The 27,979-nt window shown below is 37.8% G+C and overlaps 1 long non-coding RNA gene across 4 annotated transcripts; it reads left to right on the top strand.

Annotated features, from left to right (window-relative positions):
• Positions 1-404: 404 nt before the first annotated feature.
• On the top strand, positions 405-27,416 carry LOC143910308 (uncharacterized). Of its 4 annotated transcripts, none has more exons than XR_013260472.1 (3): positions 405-915; positions 11,434-11,497; positions 23,309-27,416. It is a non-coding gene; the product is annotated as an uncharacterized LOC143910308 (long non-coding RNA). The 4 variants fall into 4 exon arrangements; XR_013260471.1 differs by lacking the exon at positions 405-915 and adding an exon at positions 7,934-9,535 and having other exon boundaries at positions 23,309-27,415; XR_013260470.1 differs by lacking the exon at positions 23,309-27,416 and having other exon boundaries at positions 407-915; positions 11,434-12,313.
• The last annotated feature ends 563 nt before the right edge of the window (positions 27,417-27,979 follow it).

The raw sequence follows: 27,979 nt of genomic DNA on the forward strand, positions 1-27,979 counted from the left end.
CCCGGGTTCGTTTTCGACGGCCCTGCGTGAGTTGCTAAATGAAGTATTTAATTAAAGAAAGTTATTAAAAAGCGTGTCTTATAATTTTATAATGTTGCAATGTTTAAAATTGCACGGTGATTCTTTTGTTATACGAGCTTTTTTATTGTTGAAGATTGGTACGGTTGGAAGAGTGGCGTTCGTCATTTGTTTGGTCGTAATCGACAGTTTTGACAGCGAGAGGCTGAGGAGCGAATGTGCAGTCGCGATCCGCCTCGGCGCGACGACCCAGCCGGAGACGGGGGAGGGTGGGTGCGGAGCGAGCGGGAGGGGAGACGCGCCGTGGAAAGAGAGAGAGGGAGACGGAGACGGGAGGGGAGGGGAGGGGGGGGGGCAATGTCACGGCCGCTGCAGCCGCTGCAGCCATAGCCGCAGCCGCCGCGCCGCGACCAGCTGACTGTTGCTGTTGCTAGGGGCGGCCGGCCGCCGACACCCACTCCCCACCCCACCCCACCCCACTCCGCCCCACCGCGCTCCTCGCCGACACCCGCACCCGACGGCGCACTCATTCACGGATAGATCCCGTCGCCGAGTGGACGCACTCCGCGTCGCTCTCCCCTTTCACATCACATACACGTTTCAGTGCAGTGTCAGTTCTCGTTCGCCCGCTCCGCACAGTGCACCGTGTCGTTGGAAAACTCGAGAAAATCAACTCCTGCGCCAAGGATTTCCACCCCCCCCCCCCTCCCCCTTCCCATCACCCCCCCCCCCACTTGTTCCGGCCTCTTTTCACCTGTTCAAAGAAGTTTTTGACGTTTGGTGGCGCCGGCGCGTGCGTCATCGTCATCGTCTACAGGTGCGTGATTTTGATAGACGAGGTTAGCGCGCCGACACGTGGACGGACACCATGGTCGACTTTCCACGGCGAACCCCAAGGTGAGTGTCGGTCGTTTGGCAAATTCGATATTTGTGTGTGTGTCTCGTCACGCCCCCTTCCCTTTTTTTTTCCACCCGAAAAGACAAAAATTAGTAAACCGCATGTGTGTGTGTGTGTGTAAAATGGCCGGTGAATTATGCGCGAGGATAATGAAACGTCTTGGAGGTGCCCTCCCGAAACCGGTTCCGGCGAACCCTTGCATAGCTTTAGGCCAAAAGAGAAGAGTCCTTCGTTGCGAATTTACGATTTCCAATAAATATTCTTTTGTTTTTTCTTTTACCTTATTTATGTTTCATTTGTTTTTCGTACAGAAACTCTTCTTCAATTGTTTTGAACAAATGTTTGCAAACGAAGCGGTTGCGCCTTCGAAACATTTCATTTTTATTTTAGAAGGGGGGGGGGGCATTATTCTACCAAAAATGAAATCTTATCAAAGAATTTGTATAAATGTATGTAGATTATATTAATTTGAATTATTAAAGGTTTGCAATAAATTATATTCGTCTCGATCTATGTATATATATATATATAACACACGACAAAATTGTATTTAATTTTTCGTTCTAATTGGAATTTTTGCTCTTTATATCTGTTGGGGATTAGTGCATGCAAGTATTTCTCGAGTTGATACACAATCGATGGTGAGCGCAGATAAGCATACCTTTGCAACACGTTTCCACTTCTCAACGATTTCGATCGTTCGCATGAACGAATTACCACTGTAAACGGTATTTTTTTCTTCGATATGGCAAAATTATATTTATGATATAATTTTGTCGCCAATTAAATATTGAAGAAAAACAGTCACCTCTAGCGGTGAAATGAACATTGGGCGCGCAGACGAATAAAATTGCGCATATGTATATATTATGTAGATATATTTTTGCAGACGGAATTTCGAACGTGCAAAAAGTAACGTTTTTACGTATTGACGTTTGACGTATGTCGCCGTCAACACATTTAACTTTTCCCATTCGTCAATATTGAACGATCGCTCGGAAAACGCATCAATGATGCGATGGAAACTCTTTTTTTCTTCTGTTGCTTCGCTCGGGTACGTCGTCTTATGGATTTGAATTTGAAATCGATCGGCATGAATTAGTTATGGGTGTCTGTGTGTGTATGTGTGTGTGTGTGTGAGTGACCGTTTCGTCTCGATGATTTCGTCTCGTCTGGGATTGCGAAAGTTTGAGAAGCGCCGTCTTTCGAGGCGCCCTCGTCTGTCGTATTGCACGTTTGATTTTTTCCTCTTGGGACGCCGGACGTCTGCGCAGAAGTGCTAAACCATTTTCACAATCGCCTCGTGGCCGTTGATTCGCTTCGAGAACCATCAAAACTTGGGAAGACGGTGCGAATTGGGCATGTCTTGGGTTTTTGCGGAGAACGTGACCCGTCGTAACCTGCTGTTCCGAGATGGTTCGCATACCATTTGCATACAGAGCAGGCTGCTGCGACACCAGATCGATGGGCTATTTTTGATATTCAAGGAATAAGCAAATCCTCGTACATATAATGCATATTTTCGATCTCCTCGACTTTCCATAATGTTTGTTGTTTCGTTTTTTTTTTTTTTTTTTTTTTAGTCCACTTTTAAAATAACCGAGCGGATCAGATGGCTTTTTTTTTTAAATCTTATCATGTGTATAAACAAAACTTTAGTTCTGACGGTTTTGCGTCGTGCGAACTGTGCTATATTGTGACGTTTTAAGATAAGAATATTTTCCTAAAATTTTCGCTTGGATATGAGATTTTTTCAATGTTGTTGGGTAACGGGATGAAGTCATCTCTTCTATGCTGAAACATATTGGCATATTTTGTTATAGATTACGTCATCTAGTGTCGCATTGCATTACAGATTACGTTACGCAATCCTTTCATTATAATTTTTTTGTCTTGCATTAGCAGTTTGGCACTTCTTTTAAAGCGCCATGCATACAAAATTAGATTTTTTACACGATTCGTTGATAAAATTCACGTCTCCATTTGCGATGTAACCATTTCATTCTAGTGGATGTATGAAATGCTCTCCTGCTTTCAGCTAGTTGTTTTGTGTCGCATTTTCGTGTTGGCTGAATCGATTTAAATTTCTATCGGTGGCCAAACCGCGCAAAATGGTAAAGTTTCAAACCAATCGGAATAATCGCCCGAATCATTAGCGAAGTTAAACATGGAATAGCGTTGTAAAAAAAAAACGATTTTACACTGCCGTGTACACGAAGTTGCAATAGTCAAAATATGACTCAATTTTGTATGCTAAATTCGGACTGTGTCATGCTTATTTACATTGCTTATTTTTCCTGTAATTTTTTTTTCAGTTTGACTCATATTTTGGCATAGTCAATTCATTCAATTTAGTATGTAGTTGGTGACTGAGTGGACTTTTCTTCTTATACACGTTTTATTACAAGATTTTTATTCAAGTATCGTTTCCGTGTGAAATTTCTACATTGCTTATTTTACTTTATATATGTACACTTAGTAACAATAGATGAAGTTTTGTGATCATGCGAAAATTTGAACTCGACATTTCGACTGATTCGAACTCAGAATCGATCACTGATCACGTTTTCATGATTTAGAAAAAATGTGTGTGCGTCTGTATATTTTGGGGATTTTTTGAACACCGTTAGTCCTATCTAACTGAAGCTTAGTATTGGTTACTGAAATTTTTATCTATACCCCGTTTTTTTTTTTTTGTTGATACTCGAAAGTTGTTCGATGTTGGCCATCTTTTGTGCGACTTGAGAAGGTGTGATGTTCATAATTGGATATGATTGATACGGTTTAGTGTCGGTGGTTTGACGGTCAGTGGGGTCGCGGGTTGTCCACCCCACGGCGAGTGTCTGCGGCTTTGGCAGCAGAAATAGCCATCGCTGACGTCACCGCAGTGTGGGGGAGGGGGGGTGGCGCTAATTACGCGGCTCGGGACAGACCTTGGGACACATTTTTGCCCACCAGAACCAGCCTCCTCGGATCCCTCTGTTTATTGTGGATTATATTTGAGGAGACACGTCCACTGCCCCTCCCCACCCACCTAAACATTTGAAACGATCGCTCGATCTAAGACTTGCATGTGCAAAGCCCTCTGTGTACATATGTACATATTTGCATTGCACATTTTCAAATGTATGAATTTGATATGTGCGAATTTGCAGAAAAGGTCCAATTGTGTTGAAATAAAAAAAAAATGTGCTCGCGTCGTTTTGTGTCGTCGGCTTATATAAAGCGGATTTGTGAAGTGTGTGGTTTGTTTGATTAAAATGTCGGTTGTGTTTTGTTGCGTAAATAATAAAAAAAAGGAATTAAAACGTTGTGTTTGTATGTGTCGTTTAACTAATTATGACCAAACATTCGATTGTTTAATAGGTCCGTTTGAAAAGATTGATTCTTTTGTGTTTTTTTTTTTTTTTTTACAAGCTTTTTATTGGCTTCACTTGTTTTATGTATGTATGTATGTAGGTGGGTGGGTGTAAAATGTCTGCTTTTTTAATCATTCGTATGTATGATTGTTGTTATTTATGAAATTGGTTCAATTGAGCAACTGTATGATTCGCACTGCATACGACTTGTCTTTCGACCAGGGTCGGAGTCGCGGAGTCGAAGCATTTCAAGCGGAGTCGTGAGTGTTAGAAAATCAACCGACTCCCCTTTTTATTTGTTTTTTAATTAATAGTATTACTGTATGTGTGATCTAGTCTAAAACTAGTATCTAGACTTATAAATTAAAATTTCTTCATAAAAACCATATTATAAATAGAATCGTTGAATTGTACATATTTTGATGTGCTCTGGCCAATACCGATATTTCCTCCGTCTCATACTTTTGTTATCCCCGTTTATTTTATTAAATTGATTTGTTTGTGTATGACATTCATACAAATATAAGTACTATGGATGTACTTAATCTTTATTTACAGCAATAATATTTTTTTTAATTCCTTTAATTTTTTATATTGCAATTATTTTTACAAGCTTATTAGCTTCACTCTGTTATCATCAGAGATAGCCGGACGAGTTTTTTTTTTTGCCCACAAAAATTGCTTCACTATTGTCAACTCTTTTTTGCTCTAATAGTAATCGACAATCTGCCGATCTCTGATTATCATTACTAAGCTTCGGCGTGACAGTGCTATTTTCCAGGAAAGAGGGTTTGTCTATTGTGAACCTACAAAGCTAGAGAGCAAAAAAAAAAGATTTACAATAGAAATTAACACTACTGAGCCCATTTTGCGTGCTGAGCGCCGATATCTGATCATTTTTGAGAAGTCGTAATTTTCGAAGGCGCTCAAAAGGAACTTACGCAATAAAATTCCACAAAAACAGGTTAGCACCCTCGGCTAACATACAAATACCCTTGGACGCTTTTTTTTGTGGAATTAGAATTGCGTTAGTTTTCCTCGAGCATCTTTGAAAGTTTGTATGTATCTCGAGTGCATTTTTCCGGCCACCCAAATAATTTTATACGTTGGCATGAAAAAATCCACATTACTAAAATCGCGTTACAAATTGGAGTCGGCTGACGACTACACAGCCCTGCCCGCTATCGACAGTTTTTTTTTTTTTGACAGTACATATTTTTCTTCATAACGCATGGTTTGCTTGGAGTGATGTTGAGCTTTGGTGCAGGCACATTCTTGGAGGAATTTAATATTTGTTTACACATTCCCGACTCGGTATTTGTTTAGGTCAGTTTTTGTTTCAGTTTTATCTCGCATCATCATCATCATCGTCATCGGCAGGCAGCTCGTCGAAGTTTCGGTTTGCACGTGGCGAGGAGAGGGCGTCGCCGCAGGTCGCGTCCCCCTCCTCCTCCCCACCCCCCCCCCCCCCCCTCATCCCACCTCCCCCTCATCTCCGTTTCTCCGCCCCCGCCCTCCACGTGGTTCGCATGTGTATATAAATATTCATCGGCGGGATTGTGCCAAACTTTCGCCGTCGCGAAACTAGTTTGCCCGTCTCCCGACTAATCCATTTTTCATTTCAATATTTGAACGCGCCGCGACGGCCCCTCTAATTGGCGCTCCGGCCGAGGGGGGGGGGCGCCGTCGTCTGGGGCGTCGCCCCCCGCCGGAGCTTTCCACGAGACTGGAGGGGGGAGGCTGGTGGGGTGTCGGGGGGGAAGGGGGTCGGAGGCTCCAACGTGTGGTGTGGAAAGCGCGGCGGCCACCGCTCAGTCAGTGGGCAGCCGCAGTCGACGCAACACGCTCTGTGCTCCCCTATCATCTCCATACATACGAACCATCATCATCTGCTATACTTGTTCTTCTCCTTCTTCTACTACTATTTCTACTTCTACTTTTCCCACTTTTCCACTTGGGCTCGGATTCTTGAGAGCTGTCATCGCACTTCACTTCAATTGTCTGCGAATAATTCCAAACGTCTGGCCTCGATCGTGTGACCTTTGCCGACCGTTGAACTCCACGTTCCGAGAATATTCCTGCATGATTGATGACGCTCGCTCTCCGTTTTCACGTGCGAATTTTCCTTCCACTTTTCTTCCTCGAAAGCGTCGCAGATTGGGACCTATCTGCCTGCACGGACAGGCACACACTTTGATCGGTCGCGTTCACTTTTGAGCAGCAGTCGCTCGCTGAAAACTTTTCCGCCACGCGCACTTCGAAACCTGTTCCGGCTCTTCTTTTTATCAAACTCTGAGATTACTCTTCTTCTTCTTCTTCTTCTACTTGGAAGTTTTTCGCGGTTCGCCACTCTGCAGAGGCACGCGGCTGGATAAATAAGCGACAAAAACGTTTTGCAGCCAGCCAGTCAGTCAGTCGGTCGGTCGGTCGTTCGGTGAGTCGTATCGGCGTTGGCACTGACACAGACATCCGGCTCATCGCCCAGTGAGTCAGCAGCTTTTTATTTTTTCCATCAGCGTCAACCGCCACCGTCGCCATCTGCAATTTCATCGATCTGCTTTCCAGCACTTTGCCTCTGGACTTTCGAACCCACCTCGCTCCAGAACCGCATCGAACCTCTGATGACGATGCACCACACGGAAATTTGCACAGTCACTCTCGGATCCGTGTGTGTGTGTGTGTGTTTGTTTGTGAACAGTGTTTCTCGTTTTTGCTCTTTGCTGTGGTAGTATAAATAGTACATGCATATTTCGAAATGAAAGGAATCGGTGCTGTTTTTTTTAGTGTTCCTCCTCCTCCTCCGACATTGCTGCAGAGTGTGGCCATTAGAGCGTTAATCTGTGGGTCACGTGAGTGTAGAATGGCTCGTCCGGTCGTTTACGCTTGAGGGGTGTCGTCACGCGCGTGACGGTGCCGATTGGCTTCTGGCGAGGTCGTCGGATAACACCCACCGTATTGTACCCACCACCATGGTGAACAGCCTCAACATATGACTGGTCAGCTGGTGCGGCCTATTATTTTGATAGATGCCGGCTGACAGTGACAAACATAACCAGACGACGCGTGCTTCGTCACATGTGTGCTCTTTTGAATGCCACCCCTCTCCCCCCGACCACCGGCTCGACGCGTGCTCCGAACGCTAACATATTTCACGTCGTATCTTTCTTTTGTTCTTTTTTTTTTTGTTGTATTTTTATTAGAGATAAACGCTAATCGTTTTCGAGTGGTGACGCATTTGAGGAAAAAGTCGAGAACGCGTGTGTCTCCGACCGCGACGCGTCGCTCCTCTATCTGAGCATTTGTCAGGGTTCTCGCCACGATAAGAATACCGCACCGCACTGACTCTCTCTCCTGTGGGATTTGCTTCGGTTCGGTTTGCAGTTCGCAAAGTTTAGTCTGTTGAGGTATTCTTATCTCGAAACTTGTGGGTACGTGTGCGTGTCTCTCGTGCTGGGGATAGGACGATGGAATTCGATCTCGGAACGGCTGCCAGAGCTATCCGATTCGGTTAACCGGTGGGCGATGGTCGCTTTCGTCCTTGGGTCGGTTTTTTTTATGGTGCGATTTTTGAAGCATATGATATTTCGTATGTAGTTTTATTTTTACAAATATTTGTGGTTTCATTTTTATGTCGGGTAAAGTTTGACGGATGAGGAATGGCTGTCGAGGGAACGTTTTATTTATTTTTTTGTTAATTTATATATTTATTCGCATCGCGCATGTTCTGGTATATAACGTGTGGCCTCGTGAAGTCATAATTGCGCATGTTTTGAAAATTTGACATTTTTTTTAATGTAAAAAATTATGTAAATTGAACCATCGTACCTTCGTACGAACGTGCGGGCGTAGTAGACTCGTTGCTAAAGTATTAAAATTAATTTGAAAGATATTTTTGAAAAAATAGACTCCAATGTAGATTTTTCGATGATTATTATCTCATTCATTTTGTTTGGCAGTATGAGAAAAATAAAACCCCATTGCAACTACCAGTCCAATTTAAATCGCCCATGTTCTCAACGAAGCTCTTCATCTAAAGTTAGCCGATTGTCAAACTAAACTTAATGGTAGTATATAGAGGGTTCGGTGATTATTCCGCACAAAGTAATTTTATTTATTTAATTTAAATAAATAAAATTACTTTGCTAATCTCGCACACGTAGCTAAAATATCAGACCATGGAACATCTGGCACCCGAAAATTCCATCCATCGCGAGATATATTACTAACGAGAACTCTAGTGTCAGATATTCAGTATTCGCCATTTTCGTGGCATGATTGTCGTGTGCGTGATCGCAATGTGCGAAATTATCCGTTTACCAATAATATAGAGGTACCCAAGTCGCGCTTGAGCATGGGATGTTTGCATTTCTAACAGCATATCTCATACTAAACAAATCAATGTTGATAACGACCCAACAGTATCAATCAACACCGTTTATGTACAACGTACGGATGGCGAGGCAAAAACACATGTGCCGAAAGTAAATTTCGATTTAAAAAAGTAGGACTTATTTTTTTCAAGAAATTTTCGGACGGCCACCCCTGCTCCACGGCTTATAATTTGAAACGTTCGTTGCAAATTTACCCCTATGTCGCTCATGCAAATTAACCAGCGTTATCAGCGGATATCGCGAACTGGCGATTGCACCTACCTACCTACCGTCCCGGGTTTTACCGGTGACTCAGTCCCAATTTGCTACGTGTTCCATTTCCACCCCTCTGTCCACCAATTTCACTGCTTTTCGCATGGCCAGCAGTGCTGGGGTGCAGTGACCGGCACCATCGATTCTAACGGCGATCGTATGCCAAACAACCGAGTGAAATAAATTGCACACGTGTTAATTACACAGGGGCTGCTCGAGTTGTGGGTACCACCGACAGGGTAGTGACCGTTGCAGTCGGGCATATTGAATTTTAAGTTGTATCAAGTAGTCAAGTACATACATATGGACATACCCTGGGTGCCTCAATTCATTCTCCAGCTGCACTCCCGGAGCAGAGGTCCTCTCGAACGAAACGTCCCCTCAAGCTACATAAGTGTGTTTGGTCAGAGTTTTTTCTGTCCATCAACGACTTTGTGTGTTTATAAATTGTTCGTGATATTTCGTGATGTTTGGAATTTCATTGCACTTGTCGCGTCGCTTCTCTCTGCCTTGAGACCCATAAGTTGTGGGTCACTCTCTCTATTCTTACAAGTGCGCTTCATCAGCATCTTGAGCTCAAATACAGCGTCTCTTAAGCCTAGGATCCATATGCATATGTAAGTACCAAGTTTTGTTAATCTTTTTATACCGTTGGTGGGTGACACATCCCCCACTCTTTTCAATATTTTCTGCAAATTTGAAAAGTTTGCAACCAATAGGGAGAAAATACATTGCGATGAATGTGGCACATAGTTTTTTTTAAACGTGCGACAAAAATGTGGCGTGCCTTGCACAGATTCATGGCGCGCCCAGCACGCACCGTCCCAAATTCATCCCCTGGAGTGTTTTCGGTAAAGTTGTATCCTTGTATTTATCTTTGCTTGACAGTGTTCGATAACAGTGTATCCCATAGTAGGAGACCACCCACCACGGGGAGTCAAGCACACAACGTGCCGTTCTTCCCTGTGTGATTTTCTCAAGGCATTTACGATTTAAATCATTCTCGATCTTCGTCTACTATGGACGATGAGTTGCAGGATTCTTTTCGTTGTTTAGTATGTACTTACATACATACGCATATTGTTTCCATAATTAGGGCGCAGACACAGCTGTATGCGGCATGTGGTTTTTGGTAGATAATTTTGTAGGTGTAAAAAAAACACCAGCACGCCTGATCCATGCGAGGCCAAAACTCACCCCTTGGAGTCTTTTTAGTGATATATTTTCCTTTTATTGACATAATTTTGACAGTGATTCCCATATTTTGTATGTAGGAAAAATTTAAGATCGTACAAATTAACAAGGCATGCCCATTCACAGATATAGTCTACCTTTTAAAAAACCATGCCGTGCCGTACGATTTAGAGTCTTGGGCCAATTGAGCAACTAATTATAGTTTGGCGATTTCCTTTGGTTTTTTACATGTGTATGTTTCGAAGCTTTTCACGTCTTGGAAAATTTTAACCCTAACCTATCCCAATATGCCCGGCAAAAGTATTAGATGAACTGCATGTCTATGAATAAACTGTTTGTAGTCTCCTGTTTATATGTACATATACATATATACGCTATCGCCCTTTCCAAATTTGTTTTGTGTTCTTTGCTTATAAATTTTAATCACGGATTGGTTATTGCTCTATCTGCATACGAAGTATTGTTTTCCGAAGCGGATTCTTCGAAATTTATTGTCTCCGTGTCCTTTTTTCTGTTGGTCTTTTTCTGCTTTTGGAAACTTTTCTTATTATTTATTCGGAGGCATTATCGTCTTCGGTATTTTCCGTCGGTGTCTGTCAATATTTTTATATTCGCATTTTCAGTGTTCTCGTGCAAAATTGAGTGAAATTGAGAAAGCATGTACATATGTGACTGAGATATGTACACGGTCACGTGTTCGACCCGATTCTCCCATTCAAGCGACTGGGGGAGGGAAATTCTGGTGTAGGAGAGGTCATGTTTGTCCATCCATCTTATCCACGTCCTTGCAGCGCTTCCACGCTGTCTGCCCTCATCGATTTTTCTCGTGTCCTCTGTTCCCGTTCACGGTTACATTGGCAATATACATACCCTTATACATTTATAACGTGAAATTTTTTATTTTATTTTTATATACACGGAATACTTTGGGTGGTGTCCCATTGCCCGACGCTTGTGGAGTTTTCGTGTACATACATATGTACGTACGTCTCTCGTCGTTATTATGTAACGAACTCGTTTCAAAATTTGCATTCGTTACGCGTGTCTTTTCACTGTTGACTTTGCGTATCGGACCGTTCGCCTAATAATAATCATCGCACTCGTAATTTAGGATAATTTCATTCGTAATGGTCGCTAATCTTCAAACATACAAACGGGGGCCCACATGTGTGTGTGTGTGTTCACCTTTAGCATCCCGGTGTTCATGTGTAATTGTTATCAATTCGACCTTCAGATTATATATATATATATATATATATATATATATATATATGTATGTATGTATGTATAAATTATTTATTTTTATTATCTTTGTTCGCAGAATTCTCAGCTCGCCAGTCCCAAAGCGAAACAATCTGGTGGTGATTCTCCTATGATACACAGAGGTGAGCCAGTTTGCACTGTGAATTTCCCCCCCCCCCCCCCCCCCCGCTTAAGTTATTCGTGTTTGAATATAGAGATGACGATTCAATTTGATTTTGTCAGTTTGTTCAATTATGTACTACCTTTTTTGTGATAAAATGGATTTATTTGTTGCACACACGATAAACTCGCCCCGTGCTAGGGATCGCAATACCGGTTTACCGGTAAATCAGCAAAATTTCGCCATCGGTGAGTACCGGTAGGTTTAAAAAAATTACGGTGATTACGAGAAATTATTTTATCGCGAATAAAGTGCATATTCAGACATACAATTTCATAATATTGCATTTAAAATCATGGTTCAAATGATCGAAACTTTAAATAAATAAATATAATTGGTTGTAAATAAAAAATAAAATTCACCATTACGAATTTACTTTAACCCTACAGACCCAGTGTACATTGCAATGTACAGTAATTTGAATGTTTTTTTGTGGTCTAGTTTACGTATTATTATATTTGGGACCTTTTGTACATCGTGGTGTACATCTTATTCATTCAGTTAGCATTGACAGTGCTGTCATCAAACGTAAGAGAACTGAGTTATAGCGATGTTACGGTCCGAGCGCACGGATCCCGGTATGGCAGATTTGTTTTCGCTGATTTGTTGCAAAGAAATCAATTTTTTTGCATTATTTTGACATGATATCTATGTTTTATTTATTATTACTTGTCTTTTTCATATCAAGATTTTTATAAAATGCTTAAAATTTTTGGTAAGATAATTTGTACCTTTATACAGACCATTTTTAAATTACAATGTACGTGCTGTATTTTCCAAAAAAAAAAATATTTTTTTCATCCAAAGATAAAAAGTCAGGTCTGTAAGGGTTGATGCATTTATATGATATTCACCTGAGATTTATTTTTAATTATCTACATACGATTCAATCTTCGCTAACGATTTTAGGAATGGCAGTTATCTAGTCCACGAAAAAAAAATTTTTCATTTTCCGGTAAATACCGGGTATACCGGTACTAGGAAAAATCATTTACCGTTTACCAGTATATGGTTAATTGCAATCCCTACCCCGTACTTACTTGCTGCTATCCATAATTTTAGTTTAAATTTAAATTTTGGTCCATAATTTGTTTGGATGTTCTGATTGATCTACATAAATAGTTTTGATCACTAGTGGTGTTTAATATTTGTCATTATGTGTTTCCGAGATCGATGTGGTAGAAGTACTTTATTGTTTTACCGTCGACGAGCCAGCTCCGAATGAAGCACAGAACCAATCCGCCGAATAAATATATACAACGTGTACGTTTGGTTGTTGTATACGTTTTATTCGGGTGATTAGTGGTGGTAACCAGTGGTCCACGAGCACCAATTAACTTATCTCTACGTTGAATTATTTATGTAATTTTCTACACTTTATAGTCGCCGTGGCTTTTAATGCTCTTCATTTGGAAATATTTCTGGTCATGACATTTTCCGAAATATGCATTCACATTTCGAATGCTTCTAAAGCGGCATACAGACGTTGAAAGATCTGTATTTAATTTTGTCTAGAGTAGTGGTTGCTGTAGAGACCTAGATATTTTTTTTAACGATGTCGAAAGATTTGAAGTGGTTTGCGATCTTACGACCATTTGCTATTGTGGTTGTTGCCCTTGTCAAGTTTCGTGTTTCAACATTTCAAAATAATCAATGGGGTATAATGATGAAAAGTGTCGATTCTTAAGTCTTAAAAGATTGTTTTCATTTTGAAAGAGATGCTTTATAATTGATAGGATGTGGTTATTAAAAAACAATTAAGATAAATCTTATTTTTGGGCAGTCGATATAGAGAATAATTAATTAATAAAGAGTTATCTGTCAAAGGGATGTGCGTTTATTGTGTAAATGTTTTGAAAAATTCTTTTTTTTTTACATATTTATTGTCAAATAAAGCTTCTTGTCGTTCAAATTCATAGAATGTAAGTTATGATAAACACATGAAGCGTAAACGCATGTTAGACGTGTTCCATCTAGGTCCTAGTAGTAACGAATACCAGTATCTAGGATCTGGGCATTCAATCGGAAACTTCACCACTTCTATGTCCGTTATGCTCTGTAACTTTTACTTTATTTAGGCACATACCTACCTATTATACTTGCTAGCAATGTACTCGTAGCACAAGTTAACAACAAAATCCCAAGTTACAGTTCAACTTTTGTGTCTGAACTTGTTCATTGTTTGGACGAGTCGAATTTGTAGTTTTCCACCGTATCAAATCGATCCAGTATACTCGTATGTGTATGTATGTCTACAACATAGTCCTTTCATTTTAATCATCAATAGATTCATTGTAATATCAAAGATTACATTTTTAATCGTCTTCCTCATCATATAATGTACGTACGTTTCGTACTTGTTTATGATGTACATATGTATGAGAAATTGCATTCTTTTGAACATCACATTTGTGCTTCACGCACTCTTTCACCAGTTATATTTTAATTATGTTCACTGTCGCATTACGATTCAACGGTTTTATCTCTTGTTTTTCTCTTGACGAATAGCTCTTACATTGCTTTTTGAATCTATTATAATATTAACCGGTATTACATGTAGTGTTTTATCATGCTAATTACCGCGTGATTCTATTGCGCCAAAAATAAATCAAATTGAAAACACTTGGGCTCGGGATTTATAATTGTAACCGGTTTTTTTTTCACGGGATCCGTTCTTGGTCATTATGATCGTCATCATCTGGCACGCGTCAGCTTATCGAGTACTTTTTTTCATCATGTCGTTCATATACACGTACACACACGCCCAAGTGATTTGTTTTAGCTCCTGTTTATATAACGAAATATGTTTGTACTCACAATGGTCATGCATAAAGAATTACAACAAAGGAATTTAAATGAGGTAGATAACTCGGCTGTACCAATTAAAAATTTTAAGTTTGTTGTTGAGGCTTATAATGAGATGATATATAGTAAGTGGAGATATGGCACTTGCGAGGCCGGAACGGCACCGAATTGGCAGTCATAAACTTATTATCGTATTACTTGATTAAATGTGATACTAGCGAAAGTATCCGACTCTGATCGGGTTCAAATTAGGTTGTGATAAATTAAGTGAAGTGTTGGCTGCAAAGGAGCCATCTTTGCTGATTCTGACGTTTAGTGAATTCTTTATTGTTCTTATATTTCATTGTTGCTCTTAAATTATTCGGATTTTTCGCCTATAACAATCATTTGACTAAACTTTCCCATTTATTTATTTAGAATTTTTAGAACACGGAGAAAATGGATTGGGCAATTGATAAGTTAATCTACTCATTATTAGTACACCTCTGGAAATACTAATATATGATTATTTTGGCCTTAAGTTTCCCTATTTTTATAATTTTCTATATACAGATATAATTTTATTTAATTATTATAAAAATAATTTGTTTTTATTGCATCATATGTACGTAACCAGTGGCGTTTCATGAAAATCTCCTTGTTTTTGTTACACAACTTATGTATGTATGTACATATGTGCAAGCGGTAGTGGCGTGGAAGTGGATTGTTATGGTATAATCCGCCGCGTCGTTCGCTTGTACTCGTCTCTTCAAGCGTTAATGGAACTTTAACTAAGAATATTCTTATTTATGTCTATCAAAAATCATTTTGTTAAACTAACGCATATTTACACGTATGTACATTCAGTACAAATATGGAAAGAAGGGACTTGTCTCACGAAACGGTTCCCTTGAATCGGTTGTCTCACGAAATGCCTTGGAATGTTGCAGTCTCGATTGATTGTTCGACAAATCATTCGAAAGTTTTGAAGACAAAAAATATATTTTTGAGGCATATTATATATTTAATTCAAAATTTAAAAATATTTTTTTGTCCATATCTAGTCCCCCGTTTTAAAAGTCACTGCACGCCACTGTCGAAAAGGATACAAGGGGACTCGGTATGACGTCACCTTGTATCCTGCTCGCGCACACGTAAGTAAGGCTGTACGACAAAAACAGCGAGATTTTCACGGCTCGCCACTGGCATGTATATATATATATATATATATATATATATATATATATATATATATATATATATATATATATATATATATATATATATATATATATATATATATATATACATACGTGTATTTGTCGTGTGAAATTTTCTCAGAAAAATACATACATTGGAACTGTTACTGTATGTAATAACTTTATCTGTATTTATATTTAGTTAAATATGTAGTTTACAAATTGTAATTAAAGCAACTTCAACAATTAATACAAATGTATGTAGGTACAAATCAAGGCATATTTACCCTTAAAATTAACATCGATTTATTATTATGACCAGTCTGATGGGTTTGTACAATGCTGTCAGACAACAGCCATTTCTCAGAACACGTTCGACACGTATAGATATCTGGCTTCGCGTTTCGTCGGTTTTTACAATCAAAAATTTGCACTGAACCGAAAAGCCGGTTTATATACATTTGTATTCAATTATGTACTTTCAAAAAAAAAAAAAAAACCGGGCAAAATACATAAAAATTTATATGGGAGTATCCGATCCGTAATGGTGTGATATGGTTGGGAATTTTCACGGCCGTTCGCACAGCAAATATGTATAATAAATATTAAATATAATATAATAATATAATATAATAGCGTGAAATCGTAGCGCGATCATACCGCCATTACGCCGCTGTGTAATCGCATCCGATTTTCACGTACAATCTGCGTTCGGAATCCGCCTCATCATCGATACTTATTGACCGGGCTTCAGATCGAATATGTGTTATGTACCATATATCCATTTCATGTGTGTGTGTGTGTATTGCTTAGGATAATACATATATGAGCGTTTATTTGTTGTGTTTCGATTCTCGGAAGCGTCAGGATTGATGTTCGAAGATCCATTACGTGTAATGATCACTGATAGGCTCAAATGTCTATTCAATTATTCGGGCTAATGTTTGGTTCGTCAGCTTTTATTGATTTTTCGTGTTGCAATTAGGGATTTCAATTTACCGTCAAATTCGACAAACCAATAAACGGTAAATGATTTTTTCTTATATCGGTATTTACCGGTAATATATTTTTTCGCGAATTACGTAACTTTATTTGGTTACTTATGCTAAAAACATTGAATCGTAAATAATAAAAATAAGTCTCGGGTGAATAATTTCATATAATATCATACATTGAAGTAAACTCGTAATAATAAATAAATTTTATTTTTGATTTTTAGCCAATTTTATTTAAATTATTATTTATTTAAAATTCGGACCATTTCAAAGTTTGGATCATCATCGATACAACCGCCTGATCGCATTTATTTCGATTTGGTCGGTCTGTGTTGCCAGTGAATTTATCAATTTGAAATTGCCACATTTGATACGGAAATAAAATAAATTCCAGTCAACTCAATCCACAATACGCCATTTGCATCGATTTTAAATGCAATATTATGCAATTGTATGCCCGAATATGCACATTATTCGCGACAATAATTTCCGGTAATCATGGTATTTACCGACGGCGAAATTTGTCGATTTACCGGTAAACCGGTATTGCATTCCCTAACACGGGCGAGTTTATCGACTGTGCAATAAATAAATCTATTTTATTAAAAAAAAAAAAGCTGCATGACAGGTATATGTATTGATAATAAGTTTCAAATAAGTCATTCCTTCATTCTGTCAGTATTTGAATTTAATATCAGTGATATGGAGTATGGGTTCCAGAAGCTGAAACCTAATAGATCTTTTGGTCCTGACTTTATTCCCGATTTTGTTTTAAAGGGATGCAAGTCCAGTTTGTTATATCCCTTGCTTCATATCTATAATTTATCACTGAAATATTCTCTGTTCCCTGACTCTTGGAAATGCACCAAAGTCACTCCAATTCACAAAAATGACGATAAATCTTTTATTAATAATTACAGACCAATAGCCATTGTTTCGGCTCCAGCCAAATTATTCGAAATAATTTTGCAGAGATTACTTTATAACCATTGCAGTCGGTTTATCATAGACCAACAGCATGGTTTTCGTTCAGCACGCTCTACGACTACTAATCTTTTGTCTTTCACAAACTTCATTACTAAATCGCTAGATGCAGGGCATCAAGTTGATGTGATCTATACCGATTTTGCTAAAGCTTTTGATAAGGTTGATCATTCAATACTTATTAAGAAATTGGCCAATTTTGGTCTATCGGATAATCTTACTGATTTTTTTACTTCTTATTTAAGTAATCGTCGTCAGTTTGTTTGTTTTGATGGCCATTTCTCTGATGTATACCTCACATCTTCTGGCGTGCCCCAAGGCTCTAATTTGGGACCTTTACTGTTTCTAATATATGTGAATGATATTGGCTCGGTACTTTCAGATTCAAATTTTTTACTATATGCTGATGACCTCAAGTTATTCATGAAAATTGATAGTGTTTCTGACTGTGAGGTCCTTCAGAGTAATTTGAACTCTTTATGGTGCTGGGCGACTAATAATCATTTACCTCTTAGCGTTAGTAAATGCAATATTATGTCTTTTTCTCGGTCTTCTAACCCCACCTTATATCAGTATAATCTTGGTGGAACTCCACTGTGTAGAACATTATCCAAAAAAGACCTTGGCGTTACGTTTGAGAGCAGATGGAAGTTTGGTATCCATATTTCCAATATGTGCAATAAAGCTTCAAAGATGCTGGGTTTCGTTTTACGTAATGCTCACAATTTCAATAATTTAAGAGTTTTGCGTCTTCTTTATAACGCATTGGTCCGAAGCATTTTGGAATCTGATGCCATTATATGGAGTCCCAGTGAATTAACTCACTCTCTAAAAATTGAAAGAGTTCAAAGGAAGTTCCTCCGCTATCTATATATGAGGGAGTTTGGATACTACCCTCAACTGTTTCCTAGTGCTTTTGTGCAAGGTTCTGTTGGCTATACTTCCCTATCTCATCGGCGGGATATGCATCTTGTGTGTCATTTCTTCAAATTATTAAGAGGTGATATTTACAACCCAACTATATTGGAAGAAATGAAATTTTGGGTTCCATCTCGCCTCATTGATTATCGATTGCGTCCATTGTTCCAAACTATTAAAGCAAGAACTAATGTTCTTGCTTTTTCACCAATCGCTCGAGTCTTACGCTGCTTGAATTTGGTCAGCAATCACATTGATATTTTCAATATTTCACCGGATAATCTATCCGTATTTTTACTGTTTTTTACTTTTAATTCAATTTAAACTATTTATATATGTGTTTTTTTTTTTTTTGTGTATTATTTTCATTTTTGATTTTTCAATTTATTAATTCTCAATTTTTCAATTTTTAATTTTTATGTACAATTTTTTAAATGTTTTATTTTATTTGTTTTTCTATTATTGTTGTTTTATTTTTTCTTATGTATTTGATCTTTTATGTATTGTCTGGCCACAGTGTCATATTGGGGTGACCTGTAAAGACTCTGTGGTATACTTGTATATTAAAATAAATAAATAAATAAATAAATAAATAATACAAATTCCAGAAAACCTCATCCACAATACGCCATTTGCATCGATCTTTAATTTAATATTATGACTGTATACGGACTTAATTCGCGATAAAATAGTTTCCGGCAATTACCGGTAAATTTTAAAATTTATTTAGCGGTATTTACCGATGGCGAAATTTGGTGATATACCGGTATTGCAATCTCTGGTTGCAATTCGTCGACGAATTGATTTTACCGTCTTAGTAAATATTCTCGGAAAAAAATATTATCTGCTGTGGGTGTGTGTGTAAGTTTTTGAGTGACGCTTTTAAGTGGAATTGGTTGCATTGTTTGTATTTTTCTTCGGAATATTACTTATAATATACACATGTGTGTTCTTGGAAGGTTTAGCCGAGAGATTGTTCGTGTTGCTATGTACATACATATGTATATTTACTAAGTGGACAAAATATTTTAAAATTGCATTGATTTAATAGTTTGTGATGTTATGATTTGAAAATTCTGTTTAAAATAAGACATGGACAGGAATTAAATTTAAAAATACTCACCCCTTTTTATATCCGTGAAAGCCGGTTGAGAGCAAAAGTTTTGTTTGAAATTGGGTCGCGGTTTCAAAAAGTTTAGATATACCACATGGCTGTGTAGATTTCATTTCAAATTCTTTTGATTAAAAAGTCGCTCATTTAACTTTTAATTGTTTGTTATTATTTGATAGTTAACATGTATATTTTATCAACGAGTGCGAAGTGCAAACTTTTTCTGTCTATTGTTGTATTTGAATGTACTAAAGAAGCGAGATTTCATCTTTGAAAAAGTTACAATACATATCTCAAAAACCGTATTGATTCTACTGAACTTTGGAATATGTACTGTGTTTGTATATATATTTTTTTACTTAATTTTATTTTTATTTTTACATACATATGTAAATCATATGTGCCATGACAGGTGTCACATATGGTTAGATTGATTTTTGTACATAAGTGCTAACAATTTTTCAAACACAACGGTACATAGAATGTAAATAGATACATCTATTGACAATCAACAAAATTTGCGAGAAATACATTGTGTGGGTAGCTTTTTTTTATTGAGATTCAACAAATTTGAGATGCTAATAATTTCAATACCGATTTATTTGATCCGTCACAAACAATTAAGTTAGAAAAATCGGAAAATTCTAACAAGAGACAGTCGTTTTGTGTTTTTTAAATAACCGTAAGAACTCGCCTGCACCATATTTGGTCGGGATTTGAACCCACGACTTCTACTGATATGCACTACGCTGTGGCTAGTGAGGACAATGAGGCAAATTAATTCTAAATTAATAACTAAGTTTGTAAGGTTTTGATCTATACGTTTGCTAAGCTAACACGTCGCAATAGCATTATAAATTAATGGAATACTCGGAAATATGTACATATGATTACACATACATATGTACATAAAATATAATACGTAATGCCATTCCTTCCAAAGTCAAATTTTGAGTAGTGTTACTCTTTTTGTTACTGATTGATATTCATGAAGCTTTGTTGTGAAATTAATTTAACCCATAATGTCATCAATATGCATCATCTTTTAAATGTATTTGTTACATTTTATATAAAATATTTTATTAATAGTTGACACTATAGAAGTACTTACTACTCATCCATACATACATACGAAGAAAAAGTTTACATGTAATTTGTAGTTTGATTTTGATTTTTAAATGTTTTTTTTATTATTACTAAATTATGTTCGCAATACATCTTATATATATATTTTAATAGCTACTGATCTACTGATCCTTTTCTATTTTACGATTTCATTTTAATTTTGTTAGTAATCATAGTATTATACAATTTTAATGTACAGCATAATAGGAAAAAGAGCTCAAAAACTTATTCATCTGGCCACAGTGTCATATTCGGGTAATAAGACAGTGGTATATTTGTATATTAAAAATAAAAAAAATAATTACAATAATGTGTAGTTTGCAGCACAGTGTTTCCTCGAAAGATGAACAATTTTGATTGTTGTGACGCGAGATTTGCTAGGAATTAATATAACACTCTTACCAAATGTATTCGCTGACATTTGCTGACTAATTGGATGTGACTGTTTGAATGTCATCAGAGCACAATGCGCTGATATATCGTACAACGTGCGCTCTTTTTTTTTTTTATTATTGTGCAGTAGAAAGTGAGGTCGTTGGAAAAATATGATAATTGAGTTTGTTGCTAACGGCCGCCATGACTAATCGCTTAAATTTGAAATAATCCTAGCAGTGTCTTGCAACCGCCGTTTCGGTCGCCATTTTTCCCTTCAGCCATACATATACATACATACACACGTGTATATATATATTTTTTTTATCTTCCGACAATCTTTTTCCCTCCCGTTTGCATTCTCGTCACATCTTCCATTAACAAGCGAACACGCGTCCTAAATACGCGAGCTTATATCCCCCGTTTCTGTGTTCGCCATTAGCATGAATGATCGGTGTTCATTTCTCTTCATCGTACGCGTTTTCCAACACTGTTCGGTATGACCGTTTTTCTCATTTTTTTTTTTCGCCTCTCTCCCCCCCCCCCTTTCGTCTCTTTGTTGGCAGTGCTGGAAATGCGAAAATAAAAAAGCAATGGACCCACCGGACGACCTATTTATGCCGACAATCGTTCTATTCCGGAACGTCCGCATACTAATTGAAATTAGAACGTTATCTAGTCACTTGCCAGATGTGTGTAAATGTTAAATCCGTCATATAAACAAAATTAATAACGATTGTATTGAGATTGATTTTTTTATTATTCTCAGCTCGTTGCGAAAACGTATTACATTTTCGGTTTATGTAGTTTAGTTATCGCCGAACTGTTATGGATCACTTTATGTTTTTTTTTTATTGTTCTTTGTTATTTTCGATATCTGATCTCTTGGGTCGGTTAGTGGGGGGGAAAAATTCTTACCAAAGTCGAATATTGTTAAGTTGTGTTTCTGTGTTTAGATAAGAATAACTAAGTATGTGAGGGAGTGTGCATCGGTCATTTGTTCATGTGAGAAATGAATGGTGGAAAGGTCTGACTAATTTGGCTTGTTGTGGTATTCTTATTGTAAAATGGTCGTTCTATTATCCTTATACGATACGTTGGTTGGCGTCTTATCCCCTGTTTTGTTTAGATATGCAAGGACTTGCCAAATGCAATGTTGCCTTAATTTTAGTAATTGATTGAATTTCCCAATTGAGTGCTGTTTATTATAGCGTTTTAAATGATAACACTTTGCTGACGGCTAACGAGTTAATGGATTTTCGGCATGGTGCCGGATGGTCCTAATTGCGTCAAAATCGCACCACCGGTCAAGAAGATTGTCATATTTTTATTTTCACTAATTATTACATACAATGAAATGTCGTTCAAGTTGACTGTTTTTTCTGTATAACATTGATTTTTTAAACATTAACCGTGGTGAAGGAATACATACATACATACATATGTCACTAAAAATATAATTTAATAATGAAATTATACATTTCGATTAGATAAAATAGAGAATTTTAACTTACAATGAACTTTGATTTGGATAGTTTGCATTTTAAATTCGATACCAATCACTTAGTGCACTCAAACTTTAAATGGAATATTTGGCACTTTAAATTGGATAGTTTTCAGTTCGTAATTTAATTTTTGAAGAAATGTGGTATATATATTTTTTTAATGAACTTTATATTATATGTATAAATTAGTTCACTATATCGATAATTCTATAAAATAAACGAAGTCATATTCAGTTTTATATATACAAAATGAGGGTAATAGACACAAATGTTCTTTGGCGCCGCACAGAACCAATCCAACGTTGCCAGTAGCAAAACATATGAGATTAAATGATCTCAACGTGTAAAATATCCATTTTAAAGTGCAAATGATTAAAAACAAATGATAATATGTATTTTAAATTTGAATAAATTTAACTTTCGTGGAAAAAAATATTTTTCGTGCGATATATTTAGTGCTAATTATTTAAATGAAAGTGAAGGTGATCTATTGTAAAGTATTTATTATCGTATTTTAAATTAATTCAATTTAAGGATTGTATTTTCAATTTGAAAACATTTTTTTTGTGGTCTTGTTATTACTTTATCTATGAATGTACATAGTAACAATAGATGAAGTTTTGTTTTTATGTTGACTGCGCATTTCGTTTTAATAAACCCCATTCGATACACTCACCTAAAGTTTGAGTAAAGTTAATTTAACGAGCTGTTGTTCCTATTTGTGGTCCTAAATGAGCCATTCAATGTTTGTGCTATAACACCGTGTTTGTTTCTTTCCAGAAAAGCGTGAGCGGGTAACCTTTCAAGATAAAGGGTGACATATGCCCTAGGGGGTGGCTTTTGGCGCTCTGGAGCCCGAGGTGAAGCTGGGGTGAGATGATTGGCCGTAATTGGTTGGTGCTCGCCGCCGTCTAGACTGCTCACAATGTGATCCGTCTCGTCGATTGTTCCAGAGAAGAAGAAAAAAAAACCACACACACATTTACCAATACACACCCACACACACATGTACACCACCCACCCGCAGTATCACTATCACAATTGATTTATTTTTAAATCTTGTGAAATTCGTGAGAATTTTCCCCATACTCGTCCCGGATCGGACCCCGGCATTCGACGTATTCTCCTCCTTTCCGGAGCATTGTTCTCGTTCGACGATCGGTTTACCTTGAGACTGCAAATTACATATATAATAAAATGAACAGCTGTTTGCGGATTTGCGGACCACTAAATCCGAGCGTGTTCCGCTCGTGAAAATTGACACATTTCTGCCATTAAAATTCTAATAAATTGTATACATTGTTAAGCCAGCGAATCGCTTCTAACATATTCGAGAGCAAATGCAAACCGACATAAATTTCTTAATCATTCGAGTATTCCATGAACATGCGCTTGCAAGCATGCTAATTAAATTAGTCAAAGCAGCGTTTTAAATGATTCTTTATAAAGCAATTGTACGTCTGTTTAGTTTCTATTTTTAAATGCTTGCGTTTTGCCCGTTGACATTTCAACGTTAATTTGATTATTATTAGTCACATTGCGAAGACAATTTTTGCCATGAAAATCGCGAATACGGAATATTTGGCACTCGAGTTCTCGTTAGTGTGATGGACTTTTAGGCTGCCAGATGCTCCGTTATAGAGACTTTAGTGACTTTTGGGCGAGCGTTCTGTGACCAGTAATCAGTGAACCCACTTAAACGGGTAGTTTAGGAATGGGATTTATACGCTTTTTTTATTACAAGGCTTTTCTATGTTTCATTTCGGCTTATGATTCAGTATCTATTCCCACAGTCTTTCGATCGTTTTGAAACTTGGCCATTTTGCGCGGTTTGGTCAACGATGGAAATTTAAATCGATTCTGGTGAAAAATAATCCCAATAAACACGTCTAAATTTGCGTAATTTTTGAAGACGGTGACGTTTGATAGCTAGTATGTTTGACTTTCCGCCACCCTCTCGTTTTGTTATATTTTAATTGTTTAAACGCCTATAAATTTATCTTTTTCACACTATATCTTATAAAATTTGCATTATACATAGGCTCATTATCTTTCATATATTTTTACTTCACTAATAATAGGTTATATAATGAATGTTAAAATGTTTATATTATAATTCGATATTCGTGTTATTTGAAATTACAGTTAATTGTATTGCTATAAAGCGACCTAATTATTGTGAGACTTAAGATAAATAATATGACAATATTTTATTTAACATATGTATAGCCGGATCGTTGTTTTATCAATATTTTATTTAACAATGTTCTTTTTTAGTATCTATGTATATTTTTAGATATAAATGTCAAAATAAACGTCATTTCAATACGTTCTAACACAATTAATGAAATGCATACAACTTGCAGCCAACCATTAGTATTGAAATATAATTTAAAACGACAATTATTAGAAAATGGTAACATGAGAAATGTGTACATAAATTCGAAAAAAATGCACAAGTGATCATTTTTAGCATCGGTCGTAAAATGCTACTTATTACTTATGTCGCCATTGTGCTCTAAGGACGTTATATTGAGCAGTTGTGAACATATAGGCAATTCGTCGTCTATCGTTTCGTGGTTTTTTTGCTTTTGATTTTTGCGCGAATAAAATTTAATAGCGAATTGAACGTTTCAGAAGGTCATATTGGTCGAATATGTACAAGGTGCAGACAGTATGACCCCGAACGGTTGAATGAGCCGTGAAATTATACGTCACATAGTACATACAGACTTGTATATTTGCACACACACGCTTATTTTTGCCTTCTTATTTTTTGGGTCGTAGAATAATATGTTACACCTTGGAAAGCATGCTAACCACCTGCATATAAATAAGTTTTATCTGCGCTCATCATCTGCGTTACCTTTCCGTTTGTTCATTTTCTTACCTGGAACGAGCTAAGACTGTGAAATTCGCATTGGGGATTGCGAAAAGCTATCGAGTTTATCGAAGAGCGCATCTCTCCAGCATTGCTATTTTACATTGGTTTTCCTTATCGAGGTTTAATTTAAAACCTTCATGTCTGAAGTAGTATGTACATAGTAGAGGTGCGTATTGTCGATGGAATATGCTGAAATCATCTCACGTTCGTATTCACAGGTATAAATGCTGTTGTATGTATGTATGTATGCGTAATTTGTCAGAAGGTGGCAACAACCTTGTGCAGGTCTGCACAGGTATAAACGGAAATGGCAAAGTTGAAATTTTTGCTCACTTTTGTATGTGCCAGTCGGTCCTAAACGTCGTCGAAGGACGTCTTTGCCAAAAACCAGGTAATATCATCGGCTGAACGAGGTCGTCATTAGCTGTTGATAGGATTACCGTAATTGGATAGAAGTGACTCGACTGTTGGCGAATTTCTCGAGTTGCCTCGCCTAGTGATGGTGGGCCCAGGAGTGGTATTTCGTCTGCCAGGATACTCTTTGCTAATGTAATTGTGGCCACTTTAATTCAAACTCGTTTAGCTGGTCTCGAACTTCTTCGGCGGCAGCTCTCTTTCTCTCCTGTCATAAGCATTTCAATTGTTTCAAATCTTGAAACGTGTCTTACCTATGTCTCACATGCATACATACATAGGTAAAAGTGCTGGGATGGTTTTGTTGTCTTAATTGAACCCTACTGCTAAATATATACGGAACGTGCTCTATTGTGCATTGTCTGTTTGTAATTGGTCCTTAATAATACTGCACTGTTGAGTATATTTTATTTTACATGGATATATACCAAGAAGGCCCAGCGAGCAGTTGGGCTTCAACGCGCCTTCCTAGGCAATTAAATACAAACATTGCAGCATTTTTATTACATAAATCGCTGTATTTCTGTATTGATGTTTGTCAATTTGATGGAGGAACCGTTTCAACAATGATATCAGATAAATTGGCAAACTTTGATAAGAAAAGATTGACTTGGAGTCACATGTATGCAAGTCTGACCAGCACAATTAAAGTTTAGCGCGGTAAACGCAACCACCGACTCATACTGCTGGTTATGATGATGCTGAAGAAATTCCTTCTGTTCAGTGTTGGTTGTATACTTTCATGCATTGCTCTTTTTCTAAGAGATCCGACTTCTTCCAAAAACTGTCTATTGTTTAAGTTGGAGTGCCACTAGGAAAAAATTGGGTGGTTTTGAATTGAAGGCAAATATGGATGGAATTTGCAGTAAGTTGGCAAAATTTTGGTTGGCAATGTCCTCCCGTCTCAGCAAGTGCAGGTAGTGTCAGGCTTTGGCCTCTGTTCATGGTCAGTCGGCTCCTGGTTTCATTGACACCAATATTCGCAGTCGTGCTGATTGTTGCGTCATTGACTTTGGCAGTGCGGTTTTGCGGTCCGCTTTGTACGAGTTTCCAGTCTGGTAATATTCGCGATACGCGCTTCCGGTTGACGCTTCAATTAGTGGATCGAACCGTGCTATGGTACAAAGTTGTCGCAACTTTGAGGTGCCATTTCGACGATTTCTCGTCGACTGGTCTTGGAATTTGCAGCAAAGGTTCAGTAAATATGTACATACGTATATGTACGTTGTGGTATTTCTCGGATAACCGAACTCGGGTAACGATGTTTAGTCTGCGAGGAATGCCGTCACGTAGCTGGTCATCTGTCCTTGGCGTGGGGTTTTGACGGTTATTGGACAATGCAATTTTGTTTATTGTTGCAGTGGTATCTCGGAGGTCGTGCGATTCGGTTCTGTTTCGATAATTTCGGTGACCCTGGGCCGGGACCGGTAATGTATGAAAATTTTCGCACATTTCGCAGAGGAATCTAGGACGTATGCCAGCACTTGAGAATAATTAAAAATAAAATGTGCAGACACAACACCACGTACAGCGAACTTCTCAATGACAAGTGCTAAATCCGCATCGTGTTGGCGTGTGGCGACCACGGCGAAAAAAGAAAAAAAAAACTTAACTTCCAGGCGATCATTTTTTTTTTGCGAACGAGAAAGTGACCGGTTTTGCTGGTGCGCTCTGGTGCTGCAGTGGAGGTTGAACCGGACTTGGGGTGGGACGTGACTGCTCTGGAGACTTGGGTCTTCCTGCTGGAGCCTTGGAGACTCCCACGTGCTCCCATACCGATCGGTATCGTGTTGCCCCACCCACGCATCTTTCAGCACATACAATTTCAATGGAGCTGAAAACACGTGGGTTCAGGTCGTAAAGCGCACAAATTTATATATAAATGTGTGCAATTCTCAAAATTGCTTCTACGCATACCTTCAAAAGTATGTAGTATTCCGCTTGAAACGAGTTACATGCACAAAGAAGCCTTGTATTATATGCTACAGTCTAAAATGATTAAACAGCACCCGGTATTCGAATGAGTGTTTATGATTCGGCATTGAATCCAATTTCGTACCCTATTGTGTTTCGTAGAGCGCATTGCAGAATACATTATATTTCGTATAAATGAATACACATATTTTTGTTCAGTTTCAGGTAACCTTTGGACG

This window comes from Arctopsyche grandis, chromosome 4 (assembly GCF_051622035.1).
Source record: "Arctopsyche grandis isolate Sample6627 chromosome 4, ASM5162203v2, whole genome shotgun sequence".
In the NCBI taxonomy this organism is placed as follows: domain Eukaryota; kingdom Metazoa; phylum Arthropoda; class Insecta; order Trichoptera; family Hydropsychidae; genus Arctopsyche; species Arctopsyche grandis.